The sequence below is a fragment of the Tenrec ecaudatus genome, chromosome 7, assembly GCF_050624435.1.
Source record: "Tenrec ecaudatus isolate mTenEca1 chromosome 7, mTenEca1.hap1, whole genome shotgun sequence".
NCBI classification, from domain to species: Eukaryota; Metazoa; Chordata; class Mammalia; order Afrosoricida; family Tenrecidae; genus Tenrec; species Tenrec ecaudatus.
Genome location: NC_134536.1, coordinates 165,331,431 through 165,351,164, shown reverse-complemented (window position 1 = coordinate 165,351,164; position 19,734 = coordinate 165,331,431). Strand labels below are relative to the sequence as shown.

At 54.8% G+C, this 19,734-nt stretch overlaps 1 protein-coding gene across 1 annotated transcript in view; it reads right to left on the bottom strand.

Annotated features, from left to right (window-relative positions):
- PACSIN1 (protein kinase C and casein kinase substrate in neurons 1) overlaps nucleotides 1-18,206 on the bottom strand; it is a 61,695-nt gene extending 43,489 nt beyond the window's left edge. Inside the window, exon 1 of the mRNA XM_075555495.1 lies at nucleotides 18,070-18,206. The gene's annotated coding sequence lies outside the window, so the exon portion shown is untranslated. The remainder of the gene's footprint in view (nucleotides 1-18,069) is intronic.
- Between the last annotated feature and the right edge of the window lie 1,528 nt (nucleotides 18,207-19,734).

The window sequence follows — 19,734 nt, the reverse complement described above, 5'->3', positions numbered from 1 at the left end:
AGACTTAGAGTCCCCATGTCCTCCTCTTAAGAGTGTGGGCATGTGAAGGGGCTGGCAGAGACATCGCGTCACCAGTGCCCCACATGGTATGGCCATATGGGGACAGAAGGGACGTGACTCCCGGCTCAGCTCACAGTGAGGCCACTTGGTTCACAGGCCCGGTCAGGGGTCATCTGTCTGGCCCCTGACGTGTAACTGGAATGAACGTAGTTGGTGGTTGGCAGAGTCGCACATGGGCTCCGTGGCTCTGTGGCCTGTGGGGCAAGCCACACCTAGAAGCAGAATCTTGAATGTGGTGAAGATGTGAAATTGTTCCCTATAGAGCTCCTTGCTCGCTGGGTTCTCTGACACGGACTCATTTGAGGAATTTGGGCTCCTCAACCCCCCACTCTGGACACTGCGGTTCAAAAACCCTGGTTCTCAAAGAGTAAACGTGTCCATCCTTAGACAGCAAGGTCTTTGTTCAACGTAAAGCTACCGTTGCCATTGGTTTTGTTTCCATCTCCTTGTGGCAAGGGACCAGCAGGCAAAGCAAAGCAGCCACTGACCGTCCTGCCAGAAATAAATGACCCTGATCATCAGGAGAAGCCTTCTGTACACGGAATAAGCAGGAAAGAAAATGTTTGGCATCCAGATGGCTTCCTGGAACATCTCTTGGCACGTCCTCAACCAATATTGGTGCTCAGTGGTTAAGTACAGCAGCCATGACCTGAAAAGGAGATTACAGCCAGAGACTTGAAGGTCAGGGTCACCTCATCCAAGATCCACTGCTGCAAGCAGTTTATCTCACTAACCTTCTTCTGCTAAGTTTCCCTAGCAAAAGAGGTCAACCAGAACCCAGAAGAAACCCAGGTGGGATAAAATTATCACAAGAGCCTGCATTTCCAAGTAGAACAAAGGGGTGGACTGTGGTGTACGCTCTTCAGGTCTATGGCATTCCCCCCCCACCTTTTTCTTTCTTTTTTTTTTTTGCTCCAGTTGTTGAAAGTGTCTCCTGATTATAGGACAGAGTGGAGTCCCTCTCTGGGACTGCTCTTGGCTGAAAGGAGCTGTCTCATTACGTATTCTTCCTGGGAATATCTGCTGGTTACTCAGGGAATGCAGAAGGGTTGGCCCCCTGTTCTCACTTCACCACCAGCACCACGCACTGCTGCAAAGTCAATTCCAACTCTTAGGGCAAAGTAGAACTGCTCTCTAGGTTTTCCAAGGCTGCCAATTTTTACAGGAAAAGAAAGTTCCTTCTTTCTCCCGTGGAGAGGCTGTTGAGGTGAACCCACCGATTCATTGCGGTTGGTTAGCAGCCCAATGCTTACCCACCACCTGGACACCTTCCCGGCCTTGATACTGGATGGAAAAGTCCCCCCAGCCGCACACCTCCCTCTGGAATGGGCTGGCACTTCTGTTATAAGTGCATCGCAGTCCCATCCTGCATCCGTCAACCCTCTCGATCCCAAGAGCAACCTCCCGCGTCCAAATCCCCAGCTCAGAATCTTGCCCTAGCAACTAGACCTATGACAGGGAGCCAATCCTGAAAATGGGCACACTGTAGATGGCTCTCCCAGACACGCTGAGCAAAAGCAGCCAGATACAAAGGAGAGCCTTCCCCAGCACATGGCATGACACCAGGCCAGCCAAGGCCCACGTTGTGTGTCCCACTGGGCGGGAGCCTCGCCCTGGGGAGCACCAGGGTGGACCAGAACAGCCCCAGGCCCTCACCAGCGTAGCTGCGTTCAGTTTCTTTCCAGAAGGGAGAACAGCATGGTGTGTGGGTTGCTGGTTCTCCTGTCCGTGAAACCTACGAACTAAATCACTGTGTCATCTGTTTCATTAATCATTATTACACTGGCAGATTTTTAATGAAGGGCAAAAACAACGGCAATCACATTCACATTTCTGGAGCAGCTAATCCGTCCGCGTACTCCCCTGCTCTTCATAGAGAACTCGCCAGTGTAAAGACAGCGAATGTGTAACTACCTCCTTTCCCCTTTTACACCGTTGTATTTGTGTCGAGATGGTGATTCCTGGTCCAGTAGCTTTTCTTATCTGGTTAAAAAGAAACAAAACAAAACCCAAAGGAGTGCTTTGCACATGATTGTATTTATATGAAGTTTGGTGACAGGCGAATCAGATGCTGGTGACAGTGATTACGAGAAGCAGATGTTTCCTGGGAAGGGACAAGAAGAAACCTTCTGGGATGCTGGAGGTGTTCTAGCTCTTGTCCTGGGTAGTGGTCCCACTGTGAAGTGCACACCTTCCTCTCTGTAGACGGCACCTCATTCAAAAGACAGTGCCCAGCCCGCTGCCCAGTGAGAAAGCCAGAGTTGAAGAAACCAAGTTTGGCTGGAGTCTGACGAAGTAGAGAAGAGAAACTATTCCAGCAAGTGGCGACCTTGAACTGAGCCTCAAAAGCAGTTAAGGAGACCCCCAGAGGGCAGCACTGCGGGGGGGGGGGGCAGGGAGGAAAGAGAACGGGATGGCCCGGATGTGTGACACTGGTTAGATCTTAGAACAAGGTGGAAGAGGCCCAGTGGGTGGCGATTTGAAGACCCTGGGCAGGCATTCCAAATTCAGTCCTGTCACCCACTTGCTGTGTGGCCTTGAGGTAGTCCTCTCCCCTCTCTGGACCTCAGTGTCCACCCTGCAGGTGAATTAGGGCGGGAGACTGGAGGCACAGCTTCCCACCCACGCCCTTCTGTTCAGACTCCTGTAAGAACACAAGGCGCCGGAGGGGAGCTCTTGAAATCCACCAGACCCCCTTCAAATCCAAGTTCTCCCTTCGGACAAGTTCCCTGGTCCTCACCTCCAGAGCAGAGTCGATGGCATGGATTCACTCAGTGCCTGTGAAGATCTCGCCAAACTCCAACACAAAGGTTCACACCGCCGCCTCCTTTCTCACTCAGCTGACAAACAGTGCTTATTTCACTGAGAAAATGAGAGCACCAGAAGAGAAGGCCCCACACTCACTCCCCACCCCTTCACCTGACCCCTGCTGTGCCGCCCTTCCACGGGACACTCAGCCCCCCCCTTCCTTGATCAGCAACAGCATCGCTCCAGCAACGGCCCCCTCACCCCAGATCAGCTGCCCCCTCTCTACAGAAAGCTCCTGTCGAGAGAGACCGGACCCCTCATCAGAGAAGCTCTCCATAGATCTCACGTGGTCCTGAAACCCCTGCCCTGTCAGCAGAGGACACCTCGATCCTCTCGCCCTCTCAGGGCCTCTCCACTCGGGCTTTGGCCCTCCCTGACCACCACTAACCCCACAGTGCCAAAGCCAGTGGTCAGTCTCTAAACCCCTCTCGGCGCAATTGGCACCTCTGCTAACACACTCCCGACTCACCTCCACTCCGGTCTCGACGCCTCTACAGGCTGATACCCTAGGGCTCAGGCCTGGGGCCTCCCTTCCCTCGGAGATCTCATCCAGGTTTGAAAGACCCCACTTTCACATCTCCAATCCCGTTGTGCCCCTGAACACCAGCCTCATAAACACAACCACCTTCTCACATCCCATTTGAACGTGGAACAAGCAGCTCAACCCACTCAACCTGACACAACCAACTGTTGACTGGACCCAAGCCCGCCCCCCACCTGGTCTTCTCCAGCTCAGGAAATGAACACCATCATCCACCCAGGACTCTTCCCAAGCCCACCCAGAGGACAAGCCATCAGAGAGCTGCCACATAGCAGACGCCACTCCCCACCCCACCCCACCCCCGCCCTTTGCCCATCATCTCCTCGTTGGCTGACTGTAGCCTCCCCCTTCCTCCCTGCTTCTGCTCTGGCCTCCTACTGTCTCTTCGCAGGACGGTGCCAACAGTCAATCATCATTTTAAAAATACAGCTTTAATGTTGACCTGCCACCACCCTCCAGTAAGTCGCCATCTCAGTTTGAACCAGACCCTTATGTGCTTTTGGTGGTGCCTATTGATCGACTACTCCCTCCCTGTCCCCTCCCCTCCCCCTCCCCCCCCTGGTGCTCCACTTCAGGCATTTCAGTCCTTTCTGCTAGTCTTCAAACCCAGCCAGCTCACTCCTGCCTCGGGGCCTTTGTACCTGTGGTTCTCTCAAGATCCATGCCCCTCATTTCCTCACCTTGTTAAGTCCTTGTCCCCCGCCCCTGCCCCACCCCACCGAAAATGGCCAGACCATTCCCATCACTGCCAGCCTCTCCCCCTGCTCCAGCGGCTCTCTGCAGCACGTGTGAGCTTTCTCGTTGTTATTTGTGCCTTGCCCTTGACCGCCGCCACGCTGCTGCCCGAACACCAGCTCTACAAGGGTATCATTTGTCTATTCTTGGTCACAGCTGCATGCCCAGTGCCCACCAGGGTGCCAGGCATACCGTGGGCATTCACTGGGTCTGGGTGGCAGGCCGGAAGACGGCAGGAGAATGACGCTCTTTCGGCGAGTGGAAAGGAGGGCTGTCCTATAGAATGTTCCTCCAAGAGCGCTTCCCCAGCACGCACGAGCGTTTCCTGAATGAGCAGCAAGACCCTCAACACAAAAACTCTCTGCCCTGAAGTCGAGATTCTGACCTCCGGTGACCCTGCAGAACAGCGTGGAACCACCCTGGTGGGTTTCCAAGGCTGTACATCTTGATGGGATCAGAAAGCCTCTTCTCTTGCCTGTAGAGCGGCTGGTGGTTTCGAACTGCTGACCTTGTGGTTAACAGTCCAATGAATAGCGCACTGCACTACCAGGACTCCAGCAGCAGACAAGGTCCTTGCCACGGATTGCACCCACTACTTCACACACACACGCACACACACACACACACACACACACACACACACGGAGGCATGCTGGTTGCCTTCCCATCCTCCAGAGACGGAAACAGGCTGAGAGGGGAAGGTGCGGGCAGTCCCTCAAGGTCACAGGCTAACGAATGGCACAGCCCATCTGGGAACCCAGGACCAAACACCTGACTCCTGCACAGTTCTCCTTCCTCCAAGTCTGGCAACTATCATGCCTTGAGTCTCTCGCGACATTCACAATGCCTCCGAGGGCAGTGAAGACACTGATGAGCCAGTGAGTAATGAGAGCGCTTTACCCCCAGTTGAACCCACAGCTTCCCGAATGTGACCATGGACAGACAAGCCGCCCAAGCGCCCCCTCCCAAGGCCAGGTGACACAGCAGAGTAGAGCAGGAAGAAAAGCAGGTGAGGGGACCCGCTCTTCCCACTGAAGGAAGCGAAGGGCTGAGAGCGACAGAAGGGCCCGGTGGCCGTGCGCCGGAAAGGCTAAGTTTGGAGGATGTGGATCGTGCTGGGCGAGGCCCCCAGGAGGGCGAACAGCTGCGTCAGGGATCCAGCAGCTCTGGCGGGCTACAGCCACCTCGTAGCTGGGTGCTCCCTGGACAAGCCGCCTCCTTTCTCGGCCCCAGAAAAGAGAGGGAGCAAAGGGAGAGATGCTCCTTCCATTAGTCACCAGGGCAGTGCGCATCAGAATTACAATCAGCTCTCGCTTCACACCCACGGAAATGGCGCTGATAAAAAAGGGCGACAGCAAGCGCCAGAGCGAAGGTGGAAAATCGCTGTTCTGGGAGGCAAAAACGGCGCAATCGCTGGGGAGAACAGTCTGGCGGCTCCTTCAAAGAGGCAACATCGAGGCGCCTTGTGAGCCAGCATCCCCCAGCCCAGGTGTAGACCCCAGGGAGACGGACACAGAGGCGCACACAAATGCTTGCACACTGAGGCTGGCCGAAGCATAATCTGTAAGCACCAAAGAGAAGAAACTCAAAGGCCCACTGGCTGACGAGTGGATAGGCAAACGGGGGTCGCTCCATTCAGGGAAATGGTATCCCCCACAAAAGGGATGGAGCGTGTTTCCTCATGCTACAACCTGCATGCGTCTTGGAAACACTGTGCTCAGGGAAATACGCCGGTTGCAAACGGCTCGGCTCGTACAGTTCCATTGACTTGGAACGCCCCGAGCAGGCAAATCTCTAGAGACGATGGGTTGCCAGGAGCTGGTGGGAGAGGAAGAGGGGAATGGCTGCTAGTGGGCACAGGGGGTTGTTTTGCTTTTTTTGTGGGGTGAGGAACATGTTGGGGAATTAGAGAGGGGTCATGACAAATGGAGAAAAGATTGAAGTGGTCAAGGACTTCCTTTTGCTTAGATCCACAAGCCACACCCAAGGAAGCAAGCAGTCAAGACATCCCACTGGGTGCATCGGCAAGCACCGACTTCCTTTAAAGTGCAACCAAGCAAAGAAGTCCCTTTGGGGACGAAGGTGCTCCTGACCCAAGCCGTGGCCTGTTCAGTCGCCTCCTATGTCTGTGACCAGGAGACAAGAAGGCCAAGGAAGAATCGATGCCTTCGCATTAAGATGCCAGCGAAGAAGCCCGACGGTGCCAGGACTGCCCAGAACGCAGGCAAATCTGTGTGAGAAAGGCCGGCCAGGACGCTCCTTAGAAGTGGAGGTGGCAAGATTTCTTCTCCCACACTTGGGACAAGTTACCAGGAGAAACCAGTCGCTGGAGAAGGACAGACACCATGCTTGGAAAAGCAGGAGGCAGCGACGAAGACGAAGACGGTCAGCATGATGGATTGACCAGTGGCTGCAAGAGGTGGCTCAGGGATAACCACCACTGAGAGGCCGCGCAAGACCAAGCAGCGTTTCACCGGGTCTCAAGTAGGGGTGCTATGAGTCGGAGGCCCTCGTAGCAACAATGGTGGAGCAATTTATTTATTAATAAATCTTTTTATTGGGGCTCATACAACTCTTATCACAATCCGTACATACATCAATTGAGCAAAGCACCCTTATACATTTGTTGCCCTCGTCATTCTCAAAATTCGCTTTCCTCTTGGATTCCTGGAATCAGCTCAGTTTCCTTTTTCTTTTTCCCCTTCCCCCCGCCTCCCCGATTCCCCCTTCCCCCTGCTCTCTTGATAGTTTATAAATAATAATTTTAGGGTGGAGCAATTTTGTAGATATACAAAAACCCCACTGAATCGTGCACTTACAGGGATGAACATTACCTTGCGTGAGTTATAGCTGTGTGTGTGTGTCTGTGTGTGTGTGTGTGTCTGTGTGTGTGTCTGTGTGTGTGTGCAGAAAGCAATTGCTTATGGGTTGTGCAGATGATTAAATGATCAGCTGCTAACTGAAAGGTTGGCAGTTTAAATCCACCCAGAGGCACCTTGTAATCTGGAAAGTTCTGGCGATCTGCTTAAACATTCTGCGAAGACCACGGGGCAGAGTTCTCCTCTCACGCACAGAGGGTCGCCATGAGTCAGAGGCAACTCAGTAGCAACTGGACTGGGAAATGCAAATCCAAGCCATGTCGCACCCACAGACACTAACAAGTGCCGTCAAGAACGTGGGGAATCGGAATCCTCGTGCACTGCGAGTGGGAATGGAAAACACTACAGAAATTGTTGGGCAGTTCCTTAAAAAAAGGGGACATGGAGTTAGTAGCTGAGCCAACAATTCTATCTCTATGTCTCCCAAGGCTCTGAAAACACACTCAGAGAAACTTGTACACGGATGTTGATTACATTATTCACAACGGTCCCCGGAGTGGAAACAATCAAGCATTCACCGACAGGTGAAGCAACAATGTGCGGTCTATGCATTCAGTGGGGCATTACTTGACCATAAAAAGGAACGAAGCTCCATCCATGCTACAACATGGGTGATCCTTGGAAGTATCATGGTAAGTGAAATATGGAAAATCGCTGCAAGAGACAGATGCAGTAGGACAGAAAATGCATGAGAAGAAGTTACCGGGGCTGGAAGAGGTGGGGAAACGGGAAGTTATCATTTCATAATTTAATAAACAGAGCTTCCGTTTGGGATCACGAACAAGTCCTGGGAGTGGTAATGGTTGCACGATATTGGGACCGCCCTTAACGCTACTCAATTAAACAATGAACAGTGGTGGAAACAAGAATGCGTAATTAATCCCACTGATTGAAATTGTAAAAGAGAAGGCTGTTTTGTCTTGGATGTGTGCTTCGGTGGTAAAACCAAAAACAAAGCAGCTAACAACCCCGAAGGAGCCCTGGTGGCATAGTGGTTACTCTTTGGACGGCTCACCACAAGGTCGGCAGTTTGAAACCACCCGACCCTTCTCGGGAGAAAGACGAAGCTTTCTACTCCCATAAAGACCCACAGCGTCAAAACCCCGCAGGGTCAGCTCTGCCCTGTCCTGTTGCCCTGAGGGTTGCCGTGAGTCAGAACTGACTCCACAGTGAGTCTGCTTTTAAGAACCCTCAGTAAAGTTAGGAAGGGTGTCCTCCTGGGGCACCGAGGGGCTTGTGGTGGGGAAGAGTTCTGGAGCTGCAGCAATGACCTGCCTGATGGCAACAGCAGTGCTGGTGCTATAGTAATGTGCACCTCGTTGCGGGGAAATTACTCACTTTGATAGGGAACAAGTACTCAGTGGTTACCTTTGGAAGTTACTAGAAGACCAACCCACACATCTCTGGAAGTTGATAAACAGAGAAAGAATCCAGTCCTTTATTCTGTCATATAAGCTGTGTTGCAGAAGAAACAAATAGGTGAAGTGGGGAAGTTCTTTTTGGAAAAAAGTTTAACTAATTAGTGCAAGGAGGTGCCCTGGTGGTGGAGTGGTTACGCGTTGGGCTGCAGTCCGCATGGTCGGCAGTTCGAAGCCACCAGCCGCGCCTTGGGCGAGAAACGAGGCTTTCTACTCCCCTCGACAGTCACAGCCTCAGAAACCGACAGGCGGTCACTACAAGTCGGCGGTGACTCGATGGCCGTGAGTGAATAAGGATGAAGGCAAACGAAATGACCCCGGGAGAACAATCACACCGTCTGTCACAGAGAAACAAGCCAGAGGAACCGGACATGAACTTGTAGTAACAGCCCTGAGAGCTCCTCAGGCCCTGGTGCTCCCCGCCTCTGCAGGGGCACCTCAATTCTCCACAGACCATAGCAGCCCAGTCTGAGAGCCGGCAGGTGCTCGGAGCAGTCACTGCCCCACTGTAGGCTACACCTCCAGGAGGTACGGCTCATTTGCACATGATGTGCATGCTATTTCATGTGCCAAATCCAGAAAGCGATTCCCAGAGTTCTGCCAAACAGGGCATAGCCTCCCCACCCCTCAGCTGAGCGGTGATTGAGACAGGCTGGGGATGAGGGAGGGAGCCAGAGGGTCCTGGGGGAGCCGGAGGGGCCCGGGGTTGGAGCTGGGGCAGGCCTGGGGCCTCATGCCACATCTTCCTGCAGATCCCCACCACCAAGGCTGTCTGGAACTTTTTCCATTCTTACCCCCTCGGGCAGGTATTTCATGATGTGGTTCTCCATGGGAGCAGGAGGAACAGGAAGGTTAGCACCCCCCTCCTCACCTCCACCCCAGCGGCCCTTCCAGGGGCATGAACCCGAATAAACTTTTTCAGTTTATCCGGTCAGCTGGAGCAGAGGCAGGATAGTGGGCAACAGTCCCCAGACCATGCTGGGCTGGCAGGTGGGTCCGTCCAGTCAGTGCAGGCCAATGATGGGGCGGGGGACGGGGGTGGGGGGAAGCAAAGGGGATGCTGAAGCACAGATTCTGGCCCTGCAGGTTGGGGGAGCCATCTCCTCGGTGATGCCCCGTCTGGGTCAGGGCCAAGTGGGACAGTTGAAAAGGCAGCCAGTCACCCAATGCCCGGGCAGCAGGTGTCTGATGTCTGATGGAGCTTCTGATAGGGGCAACACTAGATACCCTGCTGTGGGTGGGGCTGGGGGGAGGGGACACAGAGGCCTTGAGTGAAGGGGGGAGTGGGGGAGTCACCAGGAGCACAACCCCACACTCACCCTGGGACCTTGGCTGGATGCCTTAAGCCTCTCTGCGGGCTCAGCTTAAACGGAAACAAGAGCAGGAGTAGGTGATGGATGCGGAGTGAATCCTTCTGACCCAGGGCTGCCCTGTGCATCAAAGGAGGGCTGGGCTCCCGGGGCTCTCCGTGGCTGATGTGCAGAAGTGGATCACCAGACTTCTCTTCCTGAAATCCAGCCTGTGGTTAATAGCAGAGTGGGTTGGCTATGTGCCCCACCCCCCAGCTTTAGACTCTGACTATCCATCTGAACATGGCGCACCAGGAAGGTGAGTTAATCAACCGCAGGCCTTAACTCAGAGCTCGGCCCCTAGTCAAACTCACTGCCAGCGAGTCCACACCGACTCCAAGCCACCCTACAGGACAGGGTAGACTGCCCCCCAGCAACTTTCTGAGACAGATACTCTTTCTTTTAAAAAAATGTTTATATCGTTTTATTAGGAGCTCATACAACTCTTAGCACAATCCATACATATGTCAGTTGTGTAAAGCACATTTGTACACTCATTGCCCTCATCATTCTCAAAACATTTCCTGTCCACTTAAGCCCCTGGCATCAGCTCCTCATTTTCCCCCTCCCTCCCCGCTCCCCCCTCCCTCATGAACCCTTGATAATTTTTAAATTATTATTTTGTCCTCTCTTACACTGTCCTATTTCTCCCTTCACCCACTTTTCTGTTGTCCAAGGGAGAAGGTTATATGTAGATCCTTGTAATCAGTTACCCCTTTCCAACCTACCCTCCCTCTGTCTTCCCAATATAGCCACTCACACCACTGGTCCTGAAGGTATCATCCGCCCTGGATTCCCTGTGTTTCCAGTTCCTATCTGTACCAGAGTACATCCTCTGGTCTAGCCAGATTCGTAAGGTAGAATTAGGATCATGATAGTGGCTGGTGGGGGGGGGGGGCATTTAGGAACTAGAGGAAAGTTGTATTTTTCATCGTTGCTACATCGTACCCTGACTGGCTCATCTCCTCCCCGAGGCCCTTCTGTAAGGGGATGTCCAGTAGCCTACAGATGGGTTTGGGGCCTCCACTCTCCACTTCCCCTCATTCACAATGATATGATTTTTTGTTCTGATGATGCCTGATACCTGGTCCCTTCGACACCTCATGATCGCACAGGCTGGTGTGCTTCTTCCATGTGGGATTTGTTGCTTCTGAGCTACATGGCTGCTGGTTTACCTTCAAGTCTTTAAGACCCCAGACGCTATATCTTTGATAGCTGGGCACCATCAGCTTTCTTCACTACATTTGCTTATTCACCCCCTTTGTCTTCAGTGGTTGTGTCAGGAAGGTGAGCATCATGGAATGCCAGTTTAATAGAACAAAGTATTCTGGCATTGAGGGAGTACTTGAGTGGAGGCCCAATGTTCATCTGCTACCTTAAAACTAAACATATAAATATATGTACATAGATCTATTTCCCCATCCTCATATATAAATATATTTACACATGTACATGCCTTTATTTAGACCTCTATAAATGCCCGTTGCCTCCTAGCTCTTTCCTCTATTTCCTTTGACTTTCCTCTTGTCCCACTATCATGCTCAATCTTCATTTGGGTTTCAGTAATTCCTCTTTATTACATTACCTTTGATCAGACCTTATCAAGCCTCCTACACCCTCCTCACCACTGATTTGGATCACTTGTTGTTCCCTTGTCCCTGGGTTTGTTAACAACACTTCCTTTTCCCCCACCTCCCCTTCTCCCATGTCCCCCGAGAACTGTCGGTCCCGTTGTTTTCTCCTCCCGATTGTTCATCCAACCTATCTTATTTAGACAGACCTGCAGAGATAATAACATGCACAAAAACAAGACAGAGCAAAACCAAGCAACAATATACAACAAAATAACAACAACAAACCAATAACAACAAAACACAACACAACAAGAAAGAAAAGCTTGTAGTTAGTTTGAGGACTGTTTGCTGGCGAGACGGTCACTCTTGGCGGGAACAGAAAACCCCATCTTGCTCCCCCAGATCGGCTGGTGGTTTTGAGGTTAGCCACCCACCGCATCACCAGGACACCACCAGAGCTCCGTAGTGGTGCTCCCTGGGGATCAGCGGTTGTGACTGTGGAAGGCGGGGCTGCTGAGGATCCAACCTAGGTGCCCATGGTGGTGATGGGGGCAGACACCCTGGACGGGAGTCCCAGAGCCACGGGCCAAGGTACGCTCCCTTCACAGCCGACTGACTGAGTGAATGAATGGCAAGCTCAGAAAGGGGCTCCCAGTCTGTCCTCAAGAACGTATTTGTTGAAAAAATGGCTGCTGGTGACAATAGGAGTCAGCAACTACAAATGTTGTTATTGATGGAGGTATGGATTATGATAAGAGTTGTACGAGCCCCAAATAAAATGATTTAAAAAACAAAGATATTTCTCTACCAATCAGAGGACCCCAAGGAAGACTCTGAGCTGGACCCTGCCAGTCTGCCCTTCCCTGGCTGTGGATCCCCGGAGAACCCCAGCTCCCCATGGGCATCATGCTAATGAACACATGCCTTCCTCTTCAGCTGTGGTAGGCCTCAGGGCACACCCTGCCTACAGAAGGGGAGGAGGTGCTGTGAGCACCCCTTACCAAGTGGGCACCCAGCCCCTAGCCTCTGGAGGTGCTGACTGCTGGCAGCTCACAGCTGCTGCCTTTGAGAGGCTGCTGGGAGCAGTCCCACCTAAGGCTGTCTGGGAGGTAATGCCTTTCCCTGGGAGCAGGTCACCCTCCGCAGCCACCTCTGAAAGACGGTGTAGAAGGAAGGGGTTCAATGGCCTGGCCCCTTGCCTTGCTTTGGGGAAGGCCCACCGGGTGAGGCCAGCTGCTCCTGCTCTAGAACCGCTCCTGGGACCAGACCAGAACTAGGCTGCATCTGGAAGCACAACTTCCCCCAGCTCCTCCCCAAGCCTCTCTCGCTCCCTGGCTCCCTCTCTACCTTCCAGGGAGAAGGAGCCTGCCATAAATCACTTCCCAGAGTTCCGGATCTGCTGCTAGGGAACCTGGCCTGAGAAAGGAAATATTTCATAAACCAGGAAGCACCACATCCCACCCTGGAGTTGCTTTGCATTTCAGGAAACGAGGAGGGAGAGTGGTGACAGGAAGCGAGGAAGAGAGGGCAGTTGGGGGTGGGGCAGGGAAGGGGCTGAGGCCTGTGGGCCCACCCTCGGAACGCAGAGGCAATCAGAGAAACTAAAGCTGATACTGTGGGGAGATGGCGTCATTCCTGGGAAGGGACAGAGAGGAGGGCAGGACATGGAAACCTAGCTGTGGTGGTGTGGGGGGCCTCCCTGAGGGAGTGGCATGGACAGAGGCATGAGGATCCTATAGATCTCCGGGGAAGTGCCTTCCAGTCGTGCAAAGGCCCTGAGACAGGCGGTTTTCTGATATGTCCACGAAAGGGTCAGGAGACAGGAGACAAAGGGGCTGAAATGGTGTGAGGTGAGCTAAGAAGTGTCAGGCAGAGGGATCCCTCACAGCAGGCTTCCCAGGCTGTTGGAGGACTCTGGGTCACTGAAGCCCATTCCGCAGGGAAGGGGCTTGGCTACTAGGGTGGGAAGTGGCAGAGGAAAAGGGCCATGGGATGGAGGAGCTGCAGTGACCAGGGGAGCGGTGGTAGGGGCTTAGGAAGGGCAGCAGGGATGATGGTAAGATTCTGGGTCTGTTTCCAAGGTAGATCTAAGGGGAGTTAGTGGTGATTAGATGGAGAGATGCCAAAAAACAAGACGACGCCAACTAGCAATTCACAGAGGGGTCAGATGAGCATCTTCGACCACAGTGACAGGGTACAGTCTGCAAAACCTGAACTCGGGGAAATCCTACCGGATAAAGGACCTGGTTCCTCACTGGCTCAACTGGAAAAGGGGAGGGGAAAGATGGTGAGGTAGTTGATTGTGCCAACCTGGCCGATAAACACACGTGGGGTTAATTGAAGGCAGAGGGATAAATGGCTCGGTGAGCCTCGCCTTTCTAGTTCTCGGGTCTCTTGCTTTGGGATGGTCGGACCAGGGTGCAGCTGCCTTAGCAGTTCCCTGCTTCAGCCTCAGCATCTTTGTCCCCAGGGTCAACTCCGCCCCTCTCCATCTCCTTGCCCTTCCTTCCAGGTCTGTCTCCTGGAGCACCCCTAGTCTCAGAACCCGAGAGACACGTCGCCTCACTCCTGAAGGAGACGATGTGGCTGGGAGTGCAGAGCCCAGCCACCATGGGACCCGCTCCCATCTCTCTCTCTCTCTCTCTCTCTCTCTCTCTCTCTCTCTCTCTCTCTCTCTCTCTCTCTCTCTCTCTCTCTCTCTCTCAGGAGGCAGCTGGGCCCAGTTCCCCATGGGTCTCCTCTGTCCAGCCCCTGCTTGCTGCTGGCTGCCTGCCCAGAGGCATGCCCCTCCTATGCCTGATGGGTCCCAAACCTGACGAAACCCAGCTGCCATTGAGACATCCCCAACCTGACACCCATGCCTGCCCTGTGGGTGTCCAAGCAAAGCCATGTCCCACAGGGTTTTCAATGGGTGGTTTTCCAAAAGCAGATCACCAGGCCTCTCTTCTGAGGCACCTCTGGTAGACTCAAACCTCTGACCTTCTAGTCAGCAGCCGAGTGCATTCATCATTGGTACCATCACCTGGGAACCCCTGCCCAATGGGCGCTCAGGTCCAAGTGCCTGACCACTCCAAGCAGATCCCCGCAACTCTGGAGAACCGCTCTAGTCCCAGAGGACAGTGTGGTCGCTGAGGGGACCGCTGGCACTGCTGTACCCATCCTGTGGCCCTTCCCGGCTTACCACAAGTGATGTGCTGAAGAGCATCTTCTCCTGCCTCCCACCTGCCCCACCAGTCCCCGCCCCAGCCTTCCCTGCTCCTGTCTGCCCACCTCGCCCCTGCCGGGACGCCAGCCACAAAGTGCCCGTGGCAGGTGGATCTAGTGGTGGCTAATGGGCTTTCCTCATCCGCACTGGCTTTCCAGGACACTCTAAATTTTCCACAACAAATACGGACGACTTTAAGAAGAAGAAAAATAATAAAACCAAGCCCAACCCAGCCCAGCCACTCCTTGCCCTCTGCCTCCGGCAGATGCCCCGCAGGAGGGAGCCCCGGCACCCTACATGTCCTCTCCTTGTTGCAGGCCCGCAGCCAGGCTCACCTCGCCAGTGGAGGCTGGCAGGTTTCATGCAAATTTCTGAATGCTTTCCTATTGGGAGAAGGAGAAATGGTACCGATGTCCCAAGACTGGTGAAGAGAGAACCTGTATGATGGGGCCCATCTATCTTCCTTCCTTCCTTCCTTCCTTCCTTCCTTCCTTCCTTCCTTCCTTCCTTCCTTCCTTCCCTCCTTTCCTCCCCAAGTACAGACAACAAGGGGGGCCCAGAGGCCAGCATACAGACCCCGCCTTCAACAAATCACGGCTTAGTGGAGGGGAGGGGACTATGTCAAAACATAGTCAAAAGATTATGAGGATGCTGTATGAGGCGTTGGGTCCCCAAGGGAGGTGATCAAGTTTCAGGGTGGGGGAATTCAAGGGTGGGACTCCCAACCAAGTGAAGGAAGCTCCTGGGAAAATAAATAAATAAGCAACATCTCAGTGGACCCCTGAAGGCAAGGCACTTGGGGTGGGGGAGGGAGTGTCCCACGCAGGGGCAAGAGCCTGTGCAAAGCCTGCAGGTAAGGGAAGCAGGACTTAGCTGAGGAGCTGAGAGCAGTGAGAAACAGCTGGCAGCCAGGGGGAGGGGGAGAGCAGGGGGGAGAGGAAGCCCAGGCTGGGGAGGGTGGCAGGGTCATGCTACTGAGAGAGCACTTTCTCCTGGAGCGGGGGAGGGCCTTAGGGGATGCAGAGCAAAGGAGTGACAGGATTGAATGCGCACCTCCTGACACACATACACACGTGCATGTGCGCGCCAACACCACTCTGGCTGCTGTGGGTGTTGTCATTCTGAGCGCCTACACCAGCACACTACCATGGTGCATGGGCTCTATTCATGGGGTCCCTGAAGCCCATATCTCCATGGAGACCCCACTCCAGCCGCTATGTCTACTGTCTCTTTGCTCTTAGGGAATATACGGTCAGGCATCGACTCTGAAGTCTGGGTTCAAATCCCAGCTCCTCTACTTCCTAATGTGTGACCTTACACAGAACCCTTGGGGCCTCTGTCTCCCCCACCTTATTGGGCTACGGTGTGAATTCAATGAGTTAATTGTTAATGTGGAAAATGGACATTACTATGGGAGCACTCACAGGCATGGTCTCAGCACTAGGGGCCAGGACAGGGCCAGAGAGGTGGGACCTCCGGGCTTGGTGATAACCCAGCGCTCTGACCCCAGCCTCAACTCTCCTCCCACAGGCCCTGGGACTCAGTGGGAAAATCTCCGAACTTGGAGCCAGGACCCTGTGGCTGACCTTCTGTGGGCCCTCGTTTCCCGTTCTCTCCGATTTGAATGTCTTGCAGGTGTCTTGTCAGGCATGACTGTCACGGGAACAAGGCTGGAAGGGGGCTGTGCAAATGTCACGTCCACACACCCAGGTTTCTGTGGCTGGCCAGTCCCCTTGGTGGCCGCCCCTGCCTCTCATCCACACACCGGAGTAGTCCCAGCAGAAGCTCAGAGCTTGCTTGGAGGCCCAGTGACAGAGGCTGGCCTGGTTCAGGCCCTCGCAGCCTGCCTAGAGCTGACCCGGGTTTTTCCCAAGGGCTGAGCCAGGTCTGAGCTTGCATCCCAGGAAGATGATGCCAGCCTGACATGAAGCGAGTCAGACCTTTCTGCTCAGGCTTCCTACCAAGTTTGCCCCGGACTAGGACTCTCAAAACAGGGGGCCAGCAAGCCCTTCTGGAACCAGCAGGACTGTGGCGTCTTGTCTCCAAAGGACGCAGCCCCCAATCCACTCCAGGTTCTGGAAGAGCCTGAAGAGAAGGGTCCATCTGTGGGGCTCTTTGGTCCAGGAAGAAGGAGCCCTGGTGGCGTCAAGGTTACTCATTGGGTTGCTAACTGCAAGGTCTGCAGTTTGAAACCACCAGCTGCTCTTCGGAGGAAGATGAGGCTCTCGTTGCAGTCTCAGAAACACCCAGAGGCAGTTCTCCAGCACCTCTATGAATCAGCATGCACACAGTGGCAGTGAGTTTGTTTTTGATTTGGGGGGGGGGGTGTTTGGGCTGGTCCTGGAGAATCCAGGAGGGCTCCTTTGGGTCTCCCACCATCTCTCAGAGCTCAAGTTCAGTCATTCACTCATCCATTCATTCCACAAACATGTACTTGTGGCCAGGCCCCGGTCAGGTGCAAGGGTGACAGCACAGACAAATCAGACCGCTTCCTTCTCTGACGACACTTCGAGCCTAGAGGGCAGCAGACGAGACATCATTGACACCACAGAGCAGGCTGGGGCGGAGAACACGGAGCCAGGGTTTCTCCTGGGGTGTTGGGGGGGGGGGAGCCCGTCAGTGGTGATTGGGTCATACCTGAAGTCAGAAACCCCAGAGCCATGAGCAGACAGCTCCATTTGGCACACACGTGATGCCAGGAGCCAGGCACTGTGGGCTATTTGTGGTTTTGCCCAGAGAAAAGAAACCACATGTGTCACGGCACGTGGGGTGCAAAGCTGAGCTGCAGGGGGTACAGGGTGGCTGGGTTCGAAGCTGACTCTGGCCCAGCCCTGTCACTGGTCCCACATACTCTGATGACCCTGAAACTCTTTCGTAACATTGTGGCAAAAAATAAGGAGATGAGATTGCCCCAACCAGCGGTAAGGGGGTGGGAGAGGTGAGGGCACTGGCAGTGCCTGGCAGACCAGAGATTGGGCTGTGGCTGGGGGGCTTTGAGCATCCCCTCCTTCCCACCCCTCCTCCCTTCCTGATCACAGGTGTCAGGGAAGGGAGAAGGGGGCAGAAGGAAATACCTTTAATCATAAACCAGACAGAGACCATCTGCTACTGTGTTTCTCCCCAGCCCACTCTGATCCATAAATAGCATACGCACCAAGCTGGCACTGCCACCCACTCAGCTGGCTTTCCAAAACCAGGCACGTGGACCACCCAGGCCCGCTCCTGGCTTCCCAAGCAACCTAGTTCCTATGCTTTCCCCAGGGTAAAGCCTCCGCCGGCGCAGCCAGGTGCCCACCCAGCTCGACAGGGCCCCAGGCCAGGGGCATCCCGGCGGGCGGCGCCCACGGAACACCTCGGGTCATGGCCCACCTCTCTCCAGGTAAGTGCCCCATCCTCCCTCCCGGGCTCTAGCCCAGGAAGGTGTCAGCTGGCGCCCACCTCACACACATACCCACTCTCAGACAGCCCCCTCCCCTCCATCCGAGGAGCCAGCTTCCTACCTGTGGGCAGGAGCGCCGGGCACCATCAGCGGCGCGACCGGGCGGCTTCCCACGGGGGCGGGGAGGGGAGGAGGCGGCGGACGAGGTGGCCACCACCGCGTCTCCGAGCGATCTCGGCCCGGCTGCGGGCAGGAGGAAGGTCAGAGCCGGGGAGGAGGAGGAGGAAGAGGAGGAGGAGAGCGGGGAGGAGGCGAGGAGAGATGAGCGCAGATTAGCAAGGCATTTTTAGCTAGCCAATAGCGGCGGCGCGGGGCGGGCGGCGCGGGCCTGCGCAGGTGGAAGCGCGGCGGCTGCGGAGGCCGCAGCCCCCGGCTTAGCGCGCCCGGTCCCCACCCCCACCCGGCCCGGCTAGGGCCCTGCGGAGAGAGGGCGAGGTGCCCCGCGCCCCGAGCCTGTCCCCCACCCCGCCGCCGCCCCCTTCCCCACCTTCGCGCCGCCGCGCTCGCTCCCGCGCGGACTCGGTGGACTGGCCTCTCCCAGCCCCTGCGGCTTCTGCGCCTGGCGCGGGCCGCAGGATGCGCAGAGGGCGGCCAAGGCTGGCATGCGGCGGGAGCGGACAGCCGGCACCCCTCCTCCGCCCGTCCCCAGGCAGCCCGGTATCCCCGGGGGACAGAGCCACCACCCCGGGTGCCCCAGTTCCAGCTGCACTGGCCATCACCAGGACTCCACGCCACTGCTGGAGCCCTGCGTGCACCTGGAGGCTGGCACCGCCGACGGGAGCGGGCACCTTGGAGCACTCACCCACCACTCGCCCATCCATTGAAGACCTACTAGGTGTCAATCATTGGCGACAGCAGGGCTTAAAACAGACTAAATCTTTGCTCCACGCTTTTGGGGAAAACCTAAAACCAACCGGAGCGCCATGCCGACCCCAAGGGCTCTATAGCAGAGGGTAGAACTGCCCCTGTGGGTTTCTGCACAATAGTTCTCAGTGGAGTAGGATGCCCAGTCGTCTCGCTCCCGCAGAGCAGCTCATGGTTTCGAACTGCTGACCTGGGGGTTAGTAGCCCAACGCGTGACCAAGGCAGCGATTAAATACAATAAATAGTGCACGGGGGTTTCTGAAAGCTCGTGGGAGAAAATTCCATGATCTTCTCACTCCATTTTCCCACGAACTCTTTGAATCCCCCGTGTACCTAGAACATATTTTAAAGTGATATGCATGAACAAGGCAAACGAAGCCAGGAAAGGGGAGAGAAGGTGAGGGTCGGTCACCCCCACCCCATCTTTGAGAGGGGAAGGCTGGAGTTCCGATGTTGCCGGACCTCACCACTCCCGGGTCCTCACCTAGATGGGGCACATAGGTGTACTTCCTGCCTTTCCTTATGTGGCAGTAACCCCCCCCCCCCAACCATATAATTATTTTCGTTGCTACTTCATCACTGTCATTTTGCTACTGTGATGAATCGGGCGACCCCTGTGAAAGGGTCATTCGACCCCCAAAGGGGTGGCGACCCGCCAGTTGAGAACCCGCTGTCTTAGGCTGTGTGAGAATTGCAGTGTCCAGGGGAACCCCCTAGCAGTGAAGCACTTATTTCATTTGCTTGTCTTGATCAAGGTGGTGATGGCGATGAGGTCCTTGTACCGGCTCTGGGGATGCTGGAGTTAGACAAAGAATGCACTGCACCTAACCAAGTGCCTGACCAGTCTCACGGCCATCAAGGT